Below are 24629 nucleotides of genomic sequence, written 5' to 3' on the forward strand. Positions count from 1 at the left end.
CTAAATGATTAATTCTCCAGAGTTATTTGGTTTATTTTACAAATTATCAAGGGAACAGATAAACATGACAGATATACTATACAGATTGCTAAATGGGTAGGAATCAGTGAAAGTAAGTATTTAGGAGCACGTGAAAATAGCCAGAAAAAAAAGTCAACTAAAACAAAATAATGGCACATAAACATTCTCAGGGACAATAATAAAACAAAACAAAACAGAAACAGAAACAAAAAACAAACAAACAAACAAAAAACCAAACCCTTGGAAGAAGAAGGGCTTCAACTTTTTGTTTTGTGAGGTTGGCATGAAATACTCAAATGTTATTTTTACATTTATTATCCAAAAATATATCCCAGTGTATACAAAAAGCTAGAAAATGATATTTTGTAGAGAGATATTCATAATGAAGAAAAGGCTGTTCTTTTCATAATTCAGTAGAGGTTGATTACATAATGACATACATATTGCCAAGGAGCTGAGAGTCACTTTCCAATTTCCCCACACCTAACCTTTACTCTGCAGAGCAGGCATAGTGCTCTTAGCACTTATTTTAAACCAGGAAAGCAGTGATGATTCTATATGATAAATAAGGCTAAATAAATATATAAACCATTATTGTAGTAATTATTGCTACTATAAAACAATGATGTTATTGTTAAAATAATTGTATAGCTATGTTTTGATAAGGCACAGAAAGTAGAGAAAACTTAGAATAATAAAAGATATGCCAAAAGACTGCCTTTCTGATGAAGTCCCATTTCTAATAATATATTGTTTATCCAATGTCTGCCTCAGGGCTTTCTGGAGTTCTGATAAATCTATCTTCATTATTTTCAAATATGAAATACTATATTTTTCCTATTCATTATGAATATTAATGACTTAAGCTATCAAGCCAAATCAGAGTCTCCTGTTTGGTGGCACAAAATACTGTGAAAATCTTTCTTATTTTATTGCATTTGTGACCTTCACCAGCATCTTTTCTACTAGTGGCCAAAAATATCCTGAGGCTCTGAGTCCCACACTTTAGGGCAATGAGGACTTCCTATCAAGGGTTGCCTCTGATTATCCAGGTAAGGGTTTACAGTCTAACTGGCCCAGAAAGATGCTTTTAGTGAGTACTAGAGGGACAGGAAGCTCTTATGGAGACTGTCCATTACATCCCCAGTTACACCTCCCTTTACTTACCTCAGTCTCTCCTTCAAATGATTTCTTTAGTGTGGAAATTTATTGCTTAGACCATAAACCTCACTTGTATGTTTTCTGACCCCTTTGTACTCCTGCATCTAGATGCAGACCTGCACAACCTATGCATCTTCAGGCATGCACTCCAGTCCAGTATGTTCCTGGGGGATGTTCCAGCCAGCCAACTATCATGCTCATTTTTCAGTCCTTAGTTAAAATGCTCTATTGCATGAGGTATTTTCAGTGGTGCAGGTTATATTTGTTAAGATATATTCTCTAGATCTAATTGCTTTGTGCTTTGATTTCTTTTAAAACAAAATTTTGGCATTTCATCTACCCAGTAGTAATATCCATTCCAGTATGAAACATGCCCAAACTACTTGTATGGGTCAAGTTTTTATATATGCATTACATCTACATGAAGTTAATAATGCAAATGGGTTTTATTTTAATCATGCCTGACACAAGTTTAGTATTTGAATGTAAATTCACAGTATCTTTATTAAAGATGCTAATATGTGATGGCTGTTTGAGGAGGCTATGTCCCCTTCAGGATGTGGAGCCTGGGTGGAATGGACGCTACTGGAATGGAGTGGGTTTATGGCCCTACCCCATTTCCTGCTTGCTAGTTCTTGCTTCCAGAGTGTGGAGAAAAGTGTGATGAGCCAGTGTGCTGCTCCTGCCACCTGCTGCCATGCCTACAACACTATGAGTTTTCACCCTCTGGAACCATAAGACAAAAAGCCTTCTCTTCTCTAACTTGCTTCTGGTCATGGTGCTTACACAGCAATAGAAACCAAAGGAAAACACTATACAACAAAGCAATCAAACAGTGATTTGCCAGTTAGTGATCAATTAGTTCTCTGACTCTTAAGATAGTTGGGACTATAGCTACAAGCAATATTTATTATGAAAACTTATTTCTTTACTTCAGGAAAAATAACTTAAGGTTGATTATAAAAACTATCTTTAGTCAGGTATTCTTGAATGAATTCTTTATCCTATTTATAAAGCATGCTGGATTCTATAAAGAACAACTTCAAGATATAAGAGATGTGAAAGGTGAGATATACTTAAGTTCACGAGAAGGCTAGCTGCTTTAAGTAAATAATGATTCAATATAAATAAGATTTCAGAAGTTAGTATTATGTCAAATGAATTGTACAGAAGTAACTGCTTCCTAATCCACTGCACTAGAACTGCACAGTGAGGCTGACACAAGCTGCTTCTTAAATAGTGAGCAGCTTTTGATTACAAGGTCAATAGAGAGCATTGGGGACATAATGACTCCACTTCTTAATTTCTCCACATTGTCAACAAATAGCAGAAAGGCAGAAAACACTCCCCAATTATATATTATCTTTTCTAATCTAGTATTAGCATCAAAACCTGAGAAATCTATTTGAGATAACATTAAGAACTATGAGCCAGGCATGGTGCAGGCTCCATGCCTGTAATCCCAGCATTCAGGAGGAAGAGACAGGCATTATGAATGTGAGATTTCCCATGCAAAATTTAAGGTCATTCTAGGATGCATAGTGAGATTCCATGTGGAAAACACCAAGTGAGCCAGGTAGCTGGGAGGCAGAGGCAGGTGGATCTCTAAGTTCAAGGACATCCTGGTCTACAGAGTGAGTTCCAGGACAGCCAAGGCTACACAGAGAAACCCTGTCTTGGGAAACCACAAGCACAAGCACAAACACAAGCAAACCAAACCAAACCAAACCAAACTAAACCAAACCAAACCAAACCAAACCAAACCAACACCTTCTCCTCCAAAGTGCTGGGGATTTACTTCAGTCAGAGCTAGAGTGCTTGCCTAAGCAAACAACAAACTAACTAACAAAAAGTAAGTAGGAATATACTTAACAGATATGCAGGAACCACAAGGTAAAAATGAGAAACTCTCCTGAGAGAAGGTAAAGAATTCTTGACAAATGGAAAGAGACAAATGTTCATGTTCACAGAGTTCAATATTGTTAGATCACTGGGTTTGTATTATCTGACCTCTAACCTTACAAAGCTACAGTAGTACCTTAGACATGTAGTACAGGTAGAGATAGGCACTGAGAACAGTGAATCACAGTAGAAGATTCAGAAACAGACACAGACGTAAGTGGATGGCTGATTTCAGCTGAGGCTGTCAAGAATTCATTGGCTAGTCATATGGGAAAAAATTGCACATTTCAACCTTTGAATGCGTCATTCATACAATCCAAACGGAAATATACCATAGACTTAAGTTTAGTAGTAAATCCTGTGAAACTTCAGGAATGTAGGAAAATAAAAGACCTCTTGGGTTAGATGAGCATTCATAAATCAGACAAAGAGAATGAATTAGGACAGCATCAATAAATCGAACTTTGTCGGGAAGTTTATTCTTTAAAAGAAAAAATTAAGCATGTGAAATGAGTCGCAGACTAGGAAGTGTAAACAATCCCTTCATCTAAGAAGGGCCTAGATGCAGAATATAGAAAGTAGAAATAATTAATAAGAAAGCATACAATTCAATAAAAATTGGGCAGAACATTTGGACCATGATTTTCAACTGGAGAATGACTGAGATTTCGAGCTATATATACATGTTGATCACTGTAACTGAGAATCCTGTGTGGAAACAGTAGCTGTTCTTATACTGGCACACGTTAGACAGATACAGAATGCTATCCAATGATGTCCCAAGGCTTTGGAAGAGGTCCTGTGGGAAAATGTCCTGGACAAGAACTACTGGTTTGTTTAGCACTTTCCCTGACAAGATGTACAGGTGGCAAACATGTAACCTGTAACAATCAACGACAAACTATTAAATGTAAGAGGCTGATAAAACTATGTAATATGTAAAAATATCAATACGATAAAACAAATATTTATAGTGTTCTCTAGTGCTGGAGAACCTTACAAATCTGAAAATGTGTTCAAGGTATTTTGTTTTTGTTACAGTGTATTGATATTGATATTTCTCTTTCTCCCAAACTTCACTAGCAAAACCAAGTCATCCACTAAGAAATGAATGAAGAAAATGTGGTACATACATGCAATGGGATCTTATTCAGCAATAAAGAATGAAATCATGACATCTGCAAGAAATGGATGGAGTTATAGCTCATTATACTAAGACAGATGATTCAGAAAACAGGGGTTATGTGTTCTGTCTTATGTGGTCTCCCTCTATTCCTTCTTCTCCACTCCATCTTCTCTTTCTTTACATACACACACACACACACACACACACACACACACACGCACACATACACATGCACACACGAGAGCACACATACACGTACACACACAAATGCATACACACATACACACACATATACACACATATACACACACATACACATAAACACACACATACATACACATACATGCATGCACATATGTACATACATGCATACACACATACACACACATGCACACATACACATTCATGTACACATACACACACATACATACACAAACATACACACATATACACACATACACACACATACACATACACACACATACACACACATATGCACACACACGCATACATACACACATACAAACATGTGCACACATATACACACATACACACAAACACATACACACATACAAACACATATACACACATACACACAATACAAACACATATACACAATACACACATACACATGCACGTGCACACACACACACACATGCATGTGCTCACACACATACAAGTGCACACAGACAATATTTGCACCTACATGAAAGTACATATGAATGTTGAACAGGAACTTTGAGAGGAAGAGTAAAAAAAGAAACAAAGTGGGAATAAGAGAGGGCAATGGAATTCATGTGATGTGAATGTAGGAGAAGTTAACTGAGGAAAGGAAAGAAGGCAGTAGATGGACGGGAGGGAGAGGGACAGGAATTAGAATGACACTTATGAATGAGAAATGCCACACCAAAACTTTCTGGGATGTCTAGAAAATTAATACAAAATTATAAAACCACACATATTATCAGCACACGGTATGGAACTAGTTAAATAGCCCCCTATAACACAATTCTTTGTGCACAGTGAATCAGCTAGAGCTGCACATATAGGTAATATTTTTAATGAAACAGGAACATATTTTTAAGTAGAAAAAGTTAACAGTGGAAGAACATTCATTACTGTCACTTTTTGACTAAAAATACACATATAGAGAAATACAAAAAGACAGAAAATATTTTAAAGAGGAAAATACTGTAATTTTAGAAAGAGTTATCCATAAAAGTTTTACTGTAATGAGACTGATGTTTTTCTATTTTAGTTACTTTATTTTCTTTAAGGGTGGTTAGAAAGTAATAGAATAGTATAGATGCTTCTTAGGGAACAATATATAGAATTTTCTTCTGACATAGCAATTCTGAAGTACTTACTGGTGCGAATTAAAACAGCTATTTACCCCAGACTGCTATCCTTCTAAGAAGAAACTACAAAGACACAAGAGAAACAGTTCCTATACTTTTACTTTATGAATACATTATTTTAAATATTTGTCTATATGTTGAGAGAAGGTCATTCTTATTTTTTTATTAGATATTTTCTTTATTTACATTTCAAATGATATCCCCTTTCCCGGTTCCCCCTCTGGAAAAAAAGCCCTATTCCTTCCCTCATCCCCCTGCTCACCAACCCACCCTCTCCCGCTTCCTGGCCCTCGCATTCCCTAACACTGGGGCATAGAGCCTTCAGGGCTTCTCCTCCATTGATGACCAACTAGGCCATCCTCTGCTACATATGCAGTTGGAGCCATGAGTCCTACCATGTGTACTTTTTGGAGAAGGTCATTCATATTTCATGTAAACACTCATCAATTCATTTATTTTCTTGACATGACAATTTTTTTTTTTTTTTTGAGACAGGATTTCTCTGTGTAGCCCTGGCTGTCCTAGAACTCACTCTGTAGACCAGGCTGGCTTCGAACTCAGAAATCCGCCTGCCTCTGCCTTCCAAGTGATGGGATTAAAGGCATGTGCCAACACCATCCAGCAGCAAATATTTTCTAAAGATGTGCAAAAACATTCTGGAAGGATTCTTTTCAAAATCCTCCAAGCATTACCAAAACTCAGTTAGAATGACACATGAAATATAACCAAAACCTAGAACGACATTTCTTCCTTTGTATTATAGAACAGATAACACTAGCTTACACAAACATAGTATAGGAAGCAAATGAGAAATTTTCATGATGTGGCTTGATAAATAGTACCACTGCCAACCTCAACACATTTCTAAGGCATCTTTAAATGGTAATTTGCTTGGCTCTTTCAAAACAAATGGTTCTATTTATGCAAAGGCACAGTCTCAGTATGTGGGAGAAAGTGTGCTTGCTTTCTCGCTGGTCCAGAGTGGCAACCATCCCAAGCTATTTAACATCCAAGATAAAGGTCACTCCAGCAGCCACATCTATAGCATACTACCCGGAGTGCTCTTGGTTTGATCTATTTAAATGAATTCAAGAGACTTGCTTGGCATCTCCACCCCCCTCCAGTTGATTCTGTTAATTTCCTAGGAAATGCCCTACAGAACATGTAAGGTATTTCATGTAAGGAATGTTGTGTTTCCAATTGGGTTGTCTTCCTGGGAAGCTTACCACAGAGTGTACATTCCACCAAGAAACAGCCCACTTTAGATGGCAAATGAAAAAAAGATGCCTCCATCGTATCTGACATTTTACAGTTGGTAACAACTGGAGGGATTAGTTCTTACTACCAATCATCCATTACTGACCCCCTTCATTTAAAAGAAACAAGACTTTAGAGCTGTGGAAAATTTGGCTCCTACGACAGAAACTGTTTCGATGGTTTGAATGAGAATGCTCCATAGGTTCATAATTTGAATGCTTGGTCCTTAGTTGGTGGAGTGGTCTTGGGCCGGGTTAGGAGGTGTGGCCTTATTGGAAGGGTTAAACATGTTCACACCAGGCACATTTTCTGCCTGACCTTGTTGGTCAGAATGCAAGCTTTGAGCCACTGCTCTCCATCCATGCCTTCCTGTCACCTAGCTTCCTGCCCCAACAGTCATGGACTCAGCATCTGAAGCTGCAAGTGAGCTTCCAGTTAAATGCTTTCTTTTATATGTTGTCTTGGTCATGGGGTCACTTCATAGCAACAGAAAAATATTTTCTAAATTTTATTATCATACAAAGGCAACTTTAGTCAGATGGAAAAATAGAAAAACACATATAATTTTCATACTTAAATTAATATATTTTCCTATACTCATTTTCATGTATATAATTAATTTTTTTGGAATATTCAGCCACAACAATATATCCTTATATGTGGATTTTAGGTCCATTTTTCAAAATTGTAAAAACATTTCACTAAGAGGCATTCTTCTTCAATGTGGTGATGTGACCTTTTAAGAGGATGTGGTTGGAGAGAGGGTAGTAACTGTTTTTAACACTTCTTTCCTGATTCTGTTATCAAGTGACTGAGTCAAATTTTCAGGTCAGTTTCTACTCCACAGTGAGACATTCCTGCTGAAGAGTTTATAGCTTCAAATCTATGTCAGACAATTGAAAATTACTATTGTCATTCACTCACCTCTAGGAGGACTATGCTGTTTGCCTTTTTTAATGTCTAATTCTGTTTTCTTTGATTTCTCCTTTTCTGCTTCCTTATGCCCAGACTACTGATTTCTCTATTTTCACAGCATGCAAATTTTTATCACAGAATGTATAACACAAAGCAGAGTGACTCCTAAAACAAGCTATAGCTGGTGAGGAACTGTTACAGATGTACAACTCTAATGAAGAGCCAGACAACTGATGGACTGCAGGGTGGTATATGGGAACTCCCTGTCTCGTATTCTTTTGTCTAAGTTTTCAATCAGCTTATTGATAATTTATTCTTCTGTTTAAAAGTAGCTATTGTTCTTTTTTTACTTGATTAGTGAGTCTGTAATTTTGAAATTCTCTTTGGATCTTTAATTTAGTTGACAGTCTATGTTTACTGTCATATAGTTTTTATCTTCTTGAGTTAAATCTCTATTCAGAAAAGCACTGGGAAGATTACTCAGTTGGTACAGTCCCCAATATGCAAGACTTAGGATATGAGTTTAAGTCCCAGCATTCACATAAAAAGCCAGCTCTGGTTGCCCAAGTGTTCTGTAACCCCAGTGCTGAGGAAGAAGAGGCAGAAAGAGTTAGCTGGTCTAGCTCACTAGGTGAATTCTAGGCCAAAATGAGAGACCCTGTCTCAAAAACGAGATAAATGACTTCTAAAAAAACTGTCTAGCTGACTTTTGACCTACATACATACAGGTATATATCTGTATTTGTGTCCACAAAAACACATGTCCACAAACACAAGAGCCTACACATAACACACACACGCATGCACGCACACACACACACACACACACACACACTTAGGGGTCAAGTGGGGAGAAAAGCACAACTCAATGTGGATGAACAACAGTCTCTAGCAGTTGTCTCTCCATGTAAACATCACACCCACTTACAACTACAACATTCTTTAGCATAATTCCCTCCTTTCTTGGATAAAAGCTTTCTTCATGTATTTCTATTATGGAGCCTTCTGGTATCACTTCTCTTCTAGTGGATCTCATGTGGACTTTACGCAGATGTTTTTATGCAACAATGTATTTTAAAGTTAGTTTTGTTTTATACATATAATTGTTTCAGTTATTTCTTGTTTGAAGAAAATATACAATATACATTAATATACATCTTTTACACACAAAATATGTCAATCACAATCTAGACTGAAACTTCCTAAATAGTCTTATGTTTATTAATTTTGTACTTCTTTTCAATTCCAAAAGCTGAGCACCAGGACTGGCTGTCAAGATGAGTTAATGCCCAGTAGTAGAGCTAAGAAATCAGTCAGGAGTCAGTGGTGATAAGTCTGGGGCAAGAGTCTTCCTGCCTCCAAGAAGCACAGAACCTCAGTTGCTACATCCCTCGGCAATGTGCACCTGCTGTTTCTGGACATGGCACAGACTAATTGGATAAACACACTTCTGGTCAATAACAAATAAACACTGTCCCTTCCTCTTCAGCCTTTACCACCAATCAATCCAGAGGTTTTTCCAATTTGGAATGGGATTTTAACTGCCCCATTTGCTTTTCTTAGATCAATATGATGGCTGCAAACAGCAATAAAGGAATAATTCAAAGAAGTTTAACATTCAAATGAATACAGACAATGTGGGAGTCTGTAATAGAACTGCATCCAGTGTTAGATTTTCAACCCCTTCATCTTTCATCTGCAGTTATTACTATCTTCTTTTTCAAAGACATTCTTTATTTGCTTTCCTTTATGATAGCTTTTGAAATATCTGTTGACAGTCATATTTCAAAACCATTAAAGCATCTTTCAAAGAATAAGGCTAAAGTCACTATACCTTTATTCCTTGGGTATGTTTGCCTATATAGTTTTTATCTTAACAATTGGTATCTGTTGGTATTTTTCTGCCCACAGTGAACAGGAGTTTTTACTAAGTATCTTGAATGTGGCATTACAAGGAAATGCAAGTAGGTTGTTTAAATTATTACTAAAGTAGAAAAGAGCAACATACTTTTACAGGCAGGTGCACTTAGAAGCCAATTCATGAAGTGATATATCATGATTTGTCCAGAGGACAAAGCAGTCAGCAATGAGTAAAAATCCCAGCATTACAGGAGACAGCTGTGCAAATGTATTTGGAACAGAAAAGGCAGAGGGGGAAAATTGTTGGGATAATTTCTTGTGCCTTGTGTAATGGTTGACTGTATTATATGAAATGCTGGTTTCTGTACTGTGAGAGTTGAGTACAGGACTCTTGGTATTCTTACTTTTATGAAGCATCATCTCACTTGGTGCTCTGCAAACATCTTCTCCATCATGTTCTGATTGATCAATAAAGAGCTGAATGCCCTATAGCAAAGCAAGAGAGGACAGGTGGGACAAAATGGCAGAGAAAGGAACTCTGGGAAATAGCAGGAGATTTATCATCCAGACTAGAAGGAAGAAACAGGTACCAGTGCTGAGGGAAAGTAACGAGCCACATGGCAGAAGATAAATTAGTATAAACAGGTTAATTCAAGTTAAACAAGCTAGTCGGAAACAAGCTTAAGCTGTAAGGCCTGGGCTTCATAAATAATAATAACTGTGTCATTATTGGGGGGGTTTGTGGCTTTGAAACAGTCCAGTAGGAAATATGAGTGAATGAGGAACAACCTAAGGTAGAGGCGCTGTCCCCTCATCTCTTTGTGTGGCGAGTGAACTCTGAAAGGTCGGGGGACTGAGTTTAGTGATGATTATCTTTAACAGTTCTCAGGATGATGTGCTAATTTGTTAACAAAAGACCAAACTAGTGTTGTTGTTTTCTTAAGTAATTATATAGGTGAAGTGATATATAATTCTGTACAAAGTAATTACAATAATAAGACAAAACAAAGTTAGAAACAAAACTCTAGTAGTATGAGAAACAGAAAAACCATTCATTGGTAGCAGCTGAGTAAAACATAAAACAGATAAGTCCACAATTTCCTTACTCTCCATTTAAATGTCTTTATCAATGACGAACAGAGAATATAGAATGGCTCTTTATTTCTAAACCCCGATTAGGGTGCCAATTTTACTGGGAAAGCTCAGGCAAGGGATCCGTGCAGGTGAGTGGACAGCTGAGAAGGAGTGAAGCAGTGTAGTCTCGGAAGCTTTGTTCATCTTCCCGGGATGAAATCAACCTTGCCACACACAGCTTCAGAGCCCTGGTACCCAAGGACCTTGATACATATGTGGATACTGATGGCCAATCCAGTCTGCTTTATAGCTCTCACATTCCGACAAACTGGCATCGTGACTCAAGGAAGAAGAGACGTGTAACTACTGTCTTCTCTTCATATTCAAATGATAAAGGGGGGGGCACATAAGTTATTTAGAATGCCTAAAATGGCTTCCAACAAAGGTTCATGTCTCTAATGAATGGTTGATTTAAAATGCCCACTTGGTTTATAAGGTCTGTTATTTCGAATAGATCAATTTCATCTTATCCTTTGTTTGAAAAAACATGAATTTAAAGGGTGGATTTGGACATAAATGGCCCAAACAGAACAATGAAAGATGTAACCAGTAGGAAAGTTACTTTGTTTGCAGGGAGGCAAATCTATCAGAGAAAGTTCTAGATAATGATGTGTGTGCATAACTTGCTAGTTCCTCCTAGGGAATTCCTTTAGACATAGAGCTGATAAGGGTGCCCATCCCAGCTGTGTGCAGGGATACTGAAGGGAAGCTCTTCCAGCTGAGGGCCCAGAGCAGAGGCCATGTAGGAACTGACGGGCATCAGTGCGGGAGGAGTCAGTCTTCTAAACTCAGCACACGCTTTGACTGAGTCCAGTGTACGTACATTCCTTTGTGAAAGGAACCTGTCCTGGGTCTGAGCTACTGCTCTTCTGGGCCTGCTTCCAGTGGAATGAACTCTGGTGGGTATGCTCCCAGGGAAGGCATCTTTGAGGAGGTAATTACATGAGTAATGAAAAGAGACTTAAAGAGTGTTATAGGAGCCTGGGGGCCAGGATATTGCCTATCCATTGTCTTTTTGTCTCTGTTCTTATTTTCTAATTAAATGGTGAAAATCACATCTGCAGAATTCATTATCTTTGGCTCAGTAGTTTCTCTTCTGAGCATTCATCTTTAAAAGAAAAGTCACATGCAGAGATCAGACACTATGCATGTATGTGTTAGCCACACCATTATTCATAACAATAAAAGCATCTAACTGTCCAAGAGAAACAAACATGTGAGCTCATACTCCACTGAATATTACTCAAGGACCACACACCTTCATGAGCACCATTTACCAGCATATAGTTATATCTGTCTTAAGTCCAAAGATAGTGTGTTAATATGTACACAGTATCATTATGCACTTTGCAAGCATGAGAGGAAATACATAAAAATTGCATGAAGATGACATTATATTGTATTTCCGACTACAGAATTTCTCTCATTTTTTTCTTTTCTTTTTTAAAGATTTATTTCATTTATATGAGTACACTGTAGCTGTCTTCAGACACACCAGAAGAGGGCATCATTTGATCCCATTACAGATGGTTGTGAGCCACCATGTGGTTGATGAGAATTGAACTCAGGACCTCTGGAAGAGCAGTCAGTGCTCTTAACTGCTGAGTTATTTCTTCAGCCCTCTCTCATTTTTTCTTGTCATCTCAAATCTTCTCTAGTGACCATGTGCTAGCTATCACAAACGTACATGCACGTACACACACACACACACACACACACACACCCCACCACCACCACCACCACCACCAGCAGCAGCAGTAACAACAACAACCAAAATAACAACAACAAAAAAATAAAAGCCAACAAAAACAAACTTTACAATTTTCTCTCAGCCTGGGACTCTTGATCAGGATGAAATGAAATAAGGACCCTGATTGAATTCAAAAGAGTTCATAGTTATAAAGATACTGCACATATATTATCTTACTGGAAACCAAGAGTTTTAGTTTAGTGTACATTCAGTGTAATTATTTATTATGTGGCTTGTTGAAGTTCCTAATTTAGAGTTGAATTCCATACAACTGTAGTATTCTAAAAAGAACAGCAGCCAAGTACAGATTGTGTGGACTGTTCAGTCTAGAGTACCTTGCCTAGCTCTTGGCTAGATGTTTTAAGATTGTCACTGAACTGCAGCTCCTACACAGAACACTGTGATAGGGTAAAAGAAGCTGGGGGAAGAGGAAAAGCCACCAAAGGTCATTATACAAATGTTTGAAACTGTCAAAGAATAAAAAATGATGAAAATAAATAGAATTTACAATAAAGCCATTTTACTGACCTCAAGCATGCAGCTTATTGTAGAAACATTAGACTCAGATCCAACAGTTTCAGGAATACAATGAAATCAAATATTAAAAAATATACAACAGAGTACAGGAGCCAGGAAGGGTGTTTTGTCCTGTGATACGGTCTTTTCCCACAATCTTTTTGGGTATGCAATCACTACTTCCTTACCTAGTAAGGAATACTTGGATTTATTCTAAAATAAAATACATAAAATAAACAATAAGTAATTTAAAATTGCTGTCTTATAATCAATAAAAAATAGCAAAACTTTTATAAATAGTACTTTATCCATCTCTAAGTTTTTGCCATTCGATCTGTGATTATCTGCAGTGCTGCTCACTCACATAATGTAGAAAGTACTATGAATATGTTATTTTTTATTTAATTTTATATTTCTGTACTTTATATCATTGCTTCCCGTTCTAAATATTTGTGGTTAATTTCTTTCTGGGTGGTTTTGTTTTGTTTTGTTTTTTGCCTACTTGGGTGCTTTATTTTGATGGCCACCACCAGACTCTGTGGAACAAAGAAGGTCACAGTGTGGAGAGTCTCACACTAGTGAATCAGGTCACATACTGTGACCACAGAAGGAGCTGCTGCTGTATTGGAAGCACTTTGCCAGCAGATTGATCAGGCAGGCCATGTGAGGACAGGGAGGAGGAGAGGAGAGAGGAAGAAAAGAAAGGAGAATCAGGAGCAGAAGCCAGGGAGGAGGAGAGGAAAGAGGAAGAGAGTGGAATGAGGAGCAGAAGCCAAGAGGGCAGGAAGTCCAAAAGGCCAAAAGGACTGGTGTAGCCAAACTGGTTCCATTATATAGGGGGAATAAGAATAGCTGGGGCAGGTGCAAGCCCAGCCCAGTTCCTGGACTAGAGAAATTTAGGGTGGAGGGCTAAATATGGTATGGAGTGGGCCTCACTCCAGGCCCACTCACATCTGCTTTGTGTCACTGCTTCTTCCCATGCTCTTCTTCTAAGCAATGGACGGCCACAGCACATCCAAGTCAGCTTCTCACACTCTGAGTTCTAAGTCATATTTCATTATGTTCCTCTCAGGTGACCTGCAAAGTAGGAACAGCGGGAATGAGGTGGTCCACACAGATAGTATTATGTACTTTGGATGCAGGAGGAAATGGCAGTGTCAGATAATGGCCATGAAACTTCTGTTGCACCACCGGCATGTCAGAAACTTGAGAGAATTTCCTTTTTATGCTTCAGCTTGTTTTCCACTCTAACACATACATTGTTTATGTTCTTAAATAAAAAAAAATATTTTATGTGGATGAGTGGTTTTCCTGTGTGTATATCTGTATACCATGTATATGAAGCATCTGCAAAGGTCAGAAGGCCGCACTGGGTCACCTACAACTGGAGGCACAGATGTCTGTGAGTTGCCCTGTGGGGGTAGGAAACAAATCTAGGTCCTCTGTGAAGTAATTGTTCTTACTACTGAGCCACCTCTCCAGCCCCTGTTATTTATGTATTTTAATCTGAAAGTCAAATAGTCAATTTACAGAACCAAAGAACATGATGCCCAAATGTACATGTATACATGTATAATAACTTTATGACACGTAGAAGCCAAATTAATTGCAGTGCAATGGATAATCCAGTGCATCAGCTATAACCGTTACAGGAAATAGATACTACTACAGGTTTTGAGTAGCGTCTTCACGCAAAGGCAAGGCTCCACATACACCACTTGGTGGTCTTCCCTTAGAGGTCTGCTTTCTTGGGACAGCAGTTATCAGTACTGAAGTACTATTGTCTAGCTTCTTTAATTCACCAGTGAATGAAAAGAAAGAAAATAAGGAGGACACGACTCCTAAAGGATGGAGAGGACTCATTATAGACATGTGAGAGCCTAAGAGGAAGAGATGTCTGGAAGAGAACAGACTTGACTTTGCCAGCAGATTGATCAGGCAGGCCATGTGAGGACAGGGAAGAGGAGAGGAGAGAGGAAGAAAAGAAAGGAGAATCAGGAGCAGAAGCCAGGGAGGAGGAGAGGAAAGAGGAAGAGAGTGGAATGAGGAGCAGAAGCCAAGAGGGCAGGAAGTCCAAAAGGCCAAAAGGACTGGTGTAGCCAAACTGGTTCCATTATATAGGGGGAATAAGAATAGCTGGGGCAGGTGCAAGCCCAGCCCAGTTCCTGGACTAGAGAAATTTAGGGAGGAGGGCTAAATATGGTAGCTAGGAGGAGCCTGTAACAGGTTCCTGAGAAATGCTGGTGTCCAGCGTTTTCGTGGATATGCTAATAGACCCCTTAGCTACTTGTCCCTGGTTTGAGACAACCTAAAAAGCATGCTACAGCATTTTTCTAGTTTTTGTTGTGTGTTTATTTGGTTGTTTTAAGCTTTTTAAAAAAAGATTTATTTATTTATTTATTTTATGTATATGAGTACACTGTAGTTGTACAGATGGTGGTGACCCGTCATGTGGTTGCTGGAAATAGAACTCAGGACCTCTGCTCTCTCTGGCCCAGCTCCCTGCTTGCTTTGGCACCACTCACTCTGGCCCAAAGATTTATTTATTGTTATATGTACGTATACTGTAGCTGTCTTTAGACACACCAGGAGAGGGCATCAGATCTCATTATGGATGGTTGTGAGCCACCATGTGGTTGCTGGAATTTGAACACAGGACCTTCAGAAGAGCAGTCAGTGCTCTTATCCACTGAGCCATCTCACCAGCCCTGTTTTAAGCTTTAATTACCAATTGTCTGACCCAGAAAGTGAAAAGAAAAAGAAAACCAAAACCAAACCAAACCAAACCAACAAACACAAACCCCAACCAACTGAGGAAAGAGGCCAGAGTTTTCTGTTCTGAGAACATGCTGCTCTCACCCCGTCCACTTACTCCAAGAAACTCAGTAGGCACCCCACTTTTCAGCGGATCTTAATTCATGTCTTAGCAGTTCCATTTCTGGCTGGCTCCGGGCTGTTTCCAAGGGTGCAGAGTGAAGCACAGAAAGCCATCATCAATCATTCATCAGTTACAATTACCATTTGCATCCATTTATCTAATCACAGCCTGCAGAAACTACCACCAACTAACAGTTCAAAATCAGTTTAACACAGACACATCAGGGTGATTATGATACTCTAGCATCATCTAATACACATGGCTGCCCTGTTCATGTTTCATTTAAATGAACAATGCATGTTCTGTCTTGGTCACATCACATATACTGACGGAAAAGAGAGCAAAATATTCTACAGTAATTGGACTGTCTAGGTAATCACAAGCCAGCTTCTTCAAATGATCAAAGGCAGAAATTCATTGAACTTCTAATTCCCAGAACTGTAGTTTAATGGATATTCTCTTTTTCTCCCTTCCTTTCCTTCCTCTCTCCCTTTCCTCTTCCATCCCCCCCCCCGTTCACATCTCTCCCCCTCTTTTTTTTTTTTTTTGCTAATAACAAAAATTGCATCCTTTTGCAAAACTGTTAGCATGGCTACTCTAGGTATATCTCCTCAACTATGTTTTTACTTCTGTGTGTTGCTTTTCTTTCTTCATAGTTTCTACATCTGGTCCTTTTCATGTTCACAAATGACACTGACTGTTCTATATATTTTTTTACTTTATTATTTAGAATTTCATACATTGTATTTATCCTTCTCTCCCCATGTCCTTCCACATCCACTCAATTTTGTGTCCTTGTGCTAGATAATTTTACATCAGTTTGACACAAGCTAAAATCATCTAAGAGGAGAAAACCTAGTTAAGAAAATGCCTTCATAAAATTGGCTTGTGGGTACGCATGTAAGGCATCTTTTTAATTAGTGATTGCTGGAGGAGGGCTCAGCCCATAGTGGATGGTTCCATGCTTGGGCTCCTGGTCCTGAGTTCTATAAGAAAGCAGCTGAGCAAGCCAGCAGGTGCAAGACAGTAGGCAGCACCCATCCATTGCCTCTGCATCGGCTCCTCTCTCCAGGTTCTGGCCTTGTTTGAGTTCCTGCCCTGGTTTTCTTCAATAATAGGCTGCAACATGGAAGTGTGAGCCAAATAAACCCTTTCCTTCCCAACTTGCTTTTTGGTCATGATGTTTTATCTCAGCAATAGAAACCCTAACTCAGACAGTCCTCATATTTTCTTTTAACATTAGAGCTGCCTATATGCCCTTAGGTGTGAGGTCATCCACTGAAACATGGAAGAGCTACCAGGGACCATACTTAAGTTATCAACTCCTAATAGCTTCTCAGCCAGTGGGCCAGCGGTGTGACTTTGCTTTGTGATCACTTCCTGTCCTCCATGCTAGGGTGTTGTATGTTTAAGTGTGGGCAGGTTCTGTACATGCTGCCACAGCCACTAGGAATTCTTATGTGCAACTGCCCTGCTGTGTTCAGAAAACACTCTTTCCTTGGGTTATTCATCACGTCTGGCTCTTATATACTTTCTGTCCCCATCTATCACAGTAATGCCTGAGTCTTAGGAGGTGGTGATGGTGTAATAGATTTCCTATTTAGGACTGAGCACACGACACACTCTTATTCTTTGCATCTTGACCAGTGGTGCATCTCTGTGTTAGTAGCTATTTGCATGAAAAAGAAGTTTCTCTGAGTTTTGAGAGATGGAACTCATACCAGGTACAGTTTTGGAGGCAACAGACTTATGGCTTAATAGGTCACAGGCTCTAGGGAGAACCTATTACTAGAACTCTGGACATAGCATTAAACAGAATACTAATGACTTTTTATTACAGCCACAAATTAATGCATCTCTCAAATCTCATACACATTCACTTATAACTGCCACTTGGTGAGGATTATAACATTACCAAAAGCAATTACCAACAGACGGCCAATAACCTTCCATTTTGTTAGTATTTGGGAGAGTCGGATGCATGTCTATTCACTGTTATGCATATGTGCATATGTGTACACACATGAAGACTCACACCTCACTGGCCACACTGGTTTGATTTCTGTTTACTTCCTACTATATATTTAACCTGCTCATTTGCTTTCTATTCTACAGAAAATATTTTACAGTTCTTAAATTGTCTACATTTGTTTCCTGATCTTTAACTTAAAGATGTTATGTGTTTTATGTGGGTTTTCTATGTCCCATGGAAGCAAGTAGAATAGTTCGCTGATGCCAAGTTATTCTCATTACTAGATTATGTTAACATAGCTAAAAGGTGTTGTGGAGGAATTTAGCATCTTGTTGCTTTGCGTGTTTAGAGTCCTAACTAAGCTCCTGAAAAGCTGAAGGACAGCAAGGAAGGGGCGGGGAGGTGGATTAGCTGCTAGGTTATACTGAAACAAATGCAGTTCTTTTGTTCTTCAGGTAAAATAAATAGTTGCTGTTTGTATCTTTGTTGACAAAATCCTCAAGCAACTGCACACTTGGAAAAGACTTCAGAATGCTATTTGCAGTTTACTGTTTGCTCACATGTTCAGTTCTACACTTGGAACAGGCTCCTCCCTATGCTGAAGCCTCTGGACTCCTCCTCCCTATGCTGACGCCTCTGGACTCCTCCTCCCTATGCTGAAGTCTCTGGACTCCTCCTCCCTATGCTGAAGCCTCTGGACTCCTCCTCCCTATGCTGACGCCTCTGGACTCCTCCTCCCTATGCTGACGCCTCTGGACTCCTCCTCCCTATGCTGACGCCTCTGGACTCCACAGGACTGTCACATAGAAATAGCGCCAAGATGGCCATTGCTGGGATGCCTGCTAGGGTTGTCCTTAACCTGACAGTGTGGTAATTAGGTTCCAAGATGTTTCAAGGAAAAGGTGAAGGTGGACTGCAATGAGCTCATATGTTCATTTCTGACATATCCTGGCAGGGACGCCCACTTCCACATTCTTGTATTCAACTATTGATATGGTCCTGCTCAACTCAAATCTAACCCATGAAGTCCTCTCAAACCATGGTGATTTCCTATACACATACTTCAGGCTGGGAATTTCCCTGGATACATAGGCCTTCCTCCCCACTTATGCAAAGAATCTTTCTTTTTCCACAGGACTTTCATGTTCTCCAGATGAAGAGCTTCACACACAAGCACTGTGACTGCTTATCCAAACAAGCACTACACAAACGTGGTTCTTGAACTTGGATTTTAAAATGTTCCTTGTCTGAAAGAAAAATTAACCCTGATGATTTGAATATTTGGCAAGTGAATTTTCTTAGATGGTTGGAGACCCACACATTAGTGGTCAAGTCATTTGCAAAGAACTACAGTGTCTATGCACAAGGTCTAACATGAATAGATTTTGAAATTGTATAATTTAAAGTTGTTTTCATAAATATTGTATTTATAGGTTGTCAAATGCATTTACCATAGATACATTATGAAACTAGACTCCACTTAAAGATATTTTACAGCAGTGGATATGTATTAATACTTTCAACTACAGTTAAGCATTATATCTAAAGGAATAATGAGATTTATGGACCATCAATTCTATAAATACAACTAACATACACACACATATACATATATAATTCTTAGAGGTAATATGCAAAATGAAGTATGCTGAAAAAAATTAAAAACTGTTCTTTCTTTCACACATTTGTGAATGTGACATTTAAGTTATTTATTCATGAGAATTTCCTAGTACATTAGTAAGCATGCTGCAGGATATTTTGGAGAAGTAATGAAGGCTTAGCAATGCAAAATATTTCCCCAGCCTTTCCCCTCTAAGAAACAAATGAGGTGAGACTTTCTTTTCAGTTGATGACTTCAGTGCTTTCTCTCCAACACCTCATTTATCACCTTATTCTGTGCATACATAAAGTCGCCTGCACTGTTATGAACTGGTCCTAGCTCTTGTACCAGATGCTAAGCCCTCTGGAGGCAGATGTGGGATTTAGCATCCTTTGTACAATCCAACAGCAGATTTCCCATTGTATAGTTTGTGGATATGATGAATAAGTTAAAGAGTTCACAAAAGAGAGATGGAGGAGGAAGAGGAACAAGAATGTGAATGACAACCCAGTTGCCACCTGCTAAAGCCACCATGCTAGCTCAGCACTTAATCCATAAGATTGCAGTCATCTGTACAACTAGCTTTATCCAAAAACATTCATCCATTGCATTTAACAGTTTCTTGTTCTGAGGTACTTTCCTCTCCAAGTCATCAGAGAAACTCATTAACATAGAAGAACATTAAATATACATGATAGTATGAGCTCTGAATTGTTGGAGTTGCTAGTGAGAAGGATTCTTTTTAAGAACTATGAAGTTATTTTAAAAGGGGAGGGCACAGTAATAGACTGGGTCACAGTCTGATGTCTGTTTGAAGTAACCAGGAAGTCAAATACTACACATCAAAAGGGCTATCAAAGAAAAGTCTTGAAAAAGTAGGTAATCGAATTAATACAGAATAAAATATAATGCAACTCATTCCCTTAGGAGTCTTATTAGACATTTAAATATGAAAATGCAACATTTATAAGCATATATACATACATATATGTATACATATAGATACATATAAAACAAAGTAACAAAGTATTACTGCATGCACAGGAACTCTGAACATGTACACATCTCAATTCTCTGGGGAAATGTTGCTTGAAGAGCATGAGAGCTGGCATCTACATTATTCAGTGTATTCTGTAGATGGCACTACAGATCTAGCAATGATCCCCTGATCCTAAGTCTTGCCATCACTGTCTAGCTTAGTTAAGCATCATTCTGCACTCTATGAAACCCATGTCTCTTCTGAGAGCGGAAATCACTGTGCAATGGCAGCCCTCATTTACAACTGTAGGACACAACTCCAGTCTGCAATGTAATTAAACATTTTCTTAGAATGTAGAATGTCCCACAAAGGCTGCACTGCTAAAATGATTCTATTTATTCGATGGTATCTCTTTCAGTGTGTTGTCAAGTGTAGTTCGGTGCTGGTTTCCAAGGTTGGAAAAAAGTTTCACTGATGGAATGAAAGATATTGAAGCATTACTGTGCTTATTTGATCTCAGAGTACCAAATGAACAATTATTATGGCATTTAAATTGTTCTGTCTGGCTCAGGAAGTTAAGTAACACTCTACAGGGAGGCAAGTTTCAAGTCTGCTGAAGGTGACAGATGAGGGGTGAAGATATAGTTGTTTTACATCAGGCTTTGATGCTAAGATAGGATGGGGAGTGTGTCACAGAGCAGCAGCACGCTGGCCCAAGCACTGAGGAATTACAAAGGTCAACAATACTTCTAGTCTCAAAACCCTTATTTTTATGTCATCTCATATTGATGACTGTTTAGCATTTTTGCAGAGGTCACTAATGGCCACATAAGAAGAAAAAAAATAGTACAAGTGGATGCACAGAACCAGTGTGTTACCTTACCCCAATTCTTCGCTTTTTATTTTTCTAGCAAAACTCAAGTCAACAAAATATGTCAAGGTCAAGTACCTATTTGGCATTATGTTCTTTGGACTAGCTTTTCTTTGTAGGTAAACCATTTACATGCAGTTGGGGGCAAGGCTAAGAGATACTCATTATGACCATCAAGGCAAAGGTTGTTCAATGAAGGGCATTCTTGGCACAGGTGCACTGCTAAAAGGAAATAATCCCTTCAGTCCTTGCCCTCTATTTGTGACCTGCTCTGAACAAGATGCTTTGCTCAACTTTTGTAGCTGACAGTCACCCAGACCACGGGAGACAGTTAATTTCTCTTGACCTTTGTTTCAGCCATTTCCTTGAAAAAGCTGACAAGGAAAAGATGAGATGCCCTCTTTCTATCCTCTCCTTAGAGCTTGTTGCTTCAAGAAGCCTATCATGCTCATGGCCCACGTGGACCAAAAATCACAGTGCAGAAATCAAGAGTGGAGGGCAATGCAAGACAGATGCTTCCCATCCAGAAGCAGGGAGGTGCCAACAAGATGATAAAGCAGAGTGGTACTTTGGACAGAAGGATAAGAAAGGCTGTAATGTATCAATTCTGACCCTTAATACCTCAAGCTAACTGCAGAGATTTTACTTTACAATTACCTGGATGATGAGATGCCAAAAAGAATCCAAGAATCTAAAGACTCAGAGCTCTAAAAGACCCAGCATACAACAGCATGGATGAGAAAACTCGCAAACTAAGTGTCAGTACAATGCTGTTACTTTTCTATGTTATTCAGGTTTGAGTGCACATCTTAACAATGTCTGCAGATGGAGACATTGAACTATTCTATACTCTGACTGTAGCATTTTCCTTGCCATATTTCAATTAAGACATTTCCAATCAACTCTTTTGACTCATCAAAAAGTGCCCTTTGTATCTATAGCCAGCAGTTCTGGGGTGAGGGTGTTGTGGTGGTTTGAATAATAATGGCTCACATAGACTCTTATGTTTGAATGCTTGGTCAAAGGGAGTGGCTTTATTAGGAGGTGTGGCCTTATGGAGTAAGTGTAGCCTTGTTGGAGGAAGCAGGCTGAGGATTAAAGGTTTCGTATGCTCAAGTTATACCATGTGGTATAGTCTCCTCCTGTTGCCTTTGGATCAAGAACTCTCAGCTCTTTCTCCAGCACCATGTCTGCCTGCATGTTGTCATGCTTTTTGCCCTGATGATAACTGACTAAATCCCCCAAATAGTAAAGGGGGGTCCATGATTCGATGAAGAATGATAGCCCAGATTTAAATAGTATGAAAAAGCAAAGAGTGTTTTATTCTGCAGAAGTCCAGCATGCTAGGGTCTACCATCTTCCAACATGGAAGTGCTAGAGTGAGCTTGAAAGCCCAATTTAAAGCACATTGGGTAATTCCAGGGAGTGGTAGGTAACCTCTATCTCAATATGTTGACTCTATCTCTAGAGTTATTCCAGAACCACTGCTGGGACACGGGGGCTGGAAATTGTTGCTGGGGAAGTCTGAAAGCACTGAGGAAGTCTGGAAACTGCTACTAACCCATTGTGCTTTCCTCAGGCCAGCTTCTGAGGCCTGGACTTGCCTGGAAACAGATTAAGGCCTAGTCTTCTGGATTGCCAAGTTGAAGTCTGCTGTGGAGTCAGCATAGCCTGTCTCAATGGTAAGCCAGCCCCAATTAAATATTTTCCTTTATAAAAGTTTTTATGGTCATGGTGTTGCTTCATAGCAATGAAACCCTAAGACAGATGTGCAAATTCTGACCAAGAAACAACTCCATCTTCTGCCCTCCAGCTAGAAGAGGTTCACTGTAGACTACCCATGGACGCATACAATTATGATTTTCCTCAATTTGTGACCCTGTAGGCAATGTTTACCCTTATGACCTCAAAGGTTCTGTTATTTCATGCTGTAACACAATTCTAAATGGTGGTGGTAGAAAATATATCTAGGTGTACTTATGTAAAAAAAATCGTAATTATATTCTGGATGTAGAAAGGGGAAAGTTAGCAACCATATAAATTTGAATTTACAACTTGAAAAAGATTACTCAATATAGCAATGAATTTACCAGAACAAAACAATTATGATTCTTAAAACAACACAAAACATCAAAATTTTGGGAGGAAGAATTTAAGGTTTTTATTTTTTGGGAGGAAGCAATGTGTATTTTTTAGGGTGGGGCTAGATTTATGTCCTAAATGATCACTTGTTTTCTAAAATGAAAAATCCTTTGGTGATATAGTCTGTACTGTTTTCTAGAAAAGAAGTGAACGCATTTAATTATTGTAGATGGAAACATAATTGCACCTGCATGTAATCACAGAAAAGAGCCAATCAATTTGCCCACTCCTTGGCAAGTAATAATTCAGTGATGGGCATGGAAATCATCATGTTTACTTGTTTATACTTGCCAGGGCTGAGTTCCTCCCTGGACATTTATCATTTAGCTCTGTCAAAGTCTACAGCGAGGCTACATGTGGCATACACCGCAGCTGGAGAACTAGGCTGCTATAGAAAATGCGAGGGCCAGTTTCCTTCACATTCTGGCTCATAACCATAAGCAGAAGGTCTCTCTCTAACGGTGACACCCACTTCTAGGCCTGTACCTAACTAGTGACTTCCAAGGCACCCAGCTCTTACCACTTTTCACATCACAAGCAAGGAATTAAGCTAGGGGGTCTGATGAATTAAATCCCTAGGCTGTTTTACTGTTTTACAAAGATCCATTTGAAAATGTTTGGAGGTACTGGTTAGTTCATGTTGTTGTCCCTCCTATGGGGCTGCAAACCCCTTCAGCTCCTTGGGAGCTTTCTCTAGCTCCTTCATTGGGGACCCTGTGCTCAGTCCAATGGATGGCTGTCAGCATCCACTTCTGTATTTGTAAGGTATTGACAGAGCTTTTCAGGAGACAGCTATATCAGGCTACTGTCAGCAAGCACTTGTTGGCATCCACAATACTGTCTAGGTTTGGTGACTGTATATGGGATGGATTCCCAGGGCTCCCAGGGACTAGACTCCCAACCAAAGAGTACACATGTTAGAACTCATGGCTCCAGCTGCATATGTAGCAGAGGACGGCCTAGTTGGTCATCAGAGGGAGGAGAGGCCCTTGGTCCTCTGAAGGTTCTATGCCCCACTGTAGGGGAATGCCAGGGCCAGGAAGCAGGAGAATGTGGGTTGGTGAGCAGGGGGAGGGGGAAGAGAACAGGGGGTATTTCGGAGGGGAAATCAGGAAAGGGAGAACACTTGAACTGTAAATAAAGAAAATATCTAATTAAAAAGTGGATATTCTCCCAGTAGACAAAGC

General features: G+C 39.2%; 1 protein-coding gene across 2 annotated transcripts in view; it reads right to left on the reverse strand.

Annotated features, from left to right (window-relative positions):
* Positions 1-24629, reverse strand: part of Tpk1 (thiamin pyrophosphokinase 1) — a 364719-nt gene that overhangs the window by 30112 nt on the left and 309978 nt on the right. The gene's annotated exons all lie outside the window — the stretch shown is intronic.

The sequence above is a fragment of the Mastomys coucha genome, unplaced genomic scaffold, assembly GCF_008632895.1.
Source record: "Mastomys coucha isolate ucsf_1 unplaced genomic scaffold, UCSF_Mcou_1 pScaffold20, whole genome shotgun sequence".
NCBI classification, from domain to species: Eukaryota; Metazoa; Chordata; class Mammalia; order Rodentia; family Muridae; genus Mastomys; species Mastomys coucha.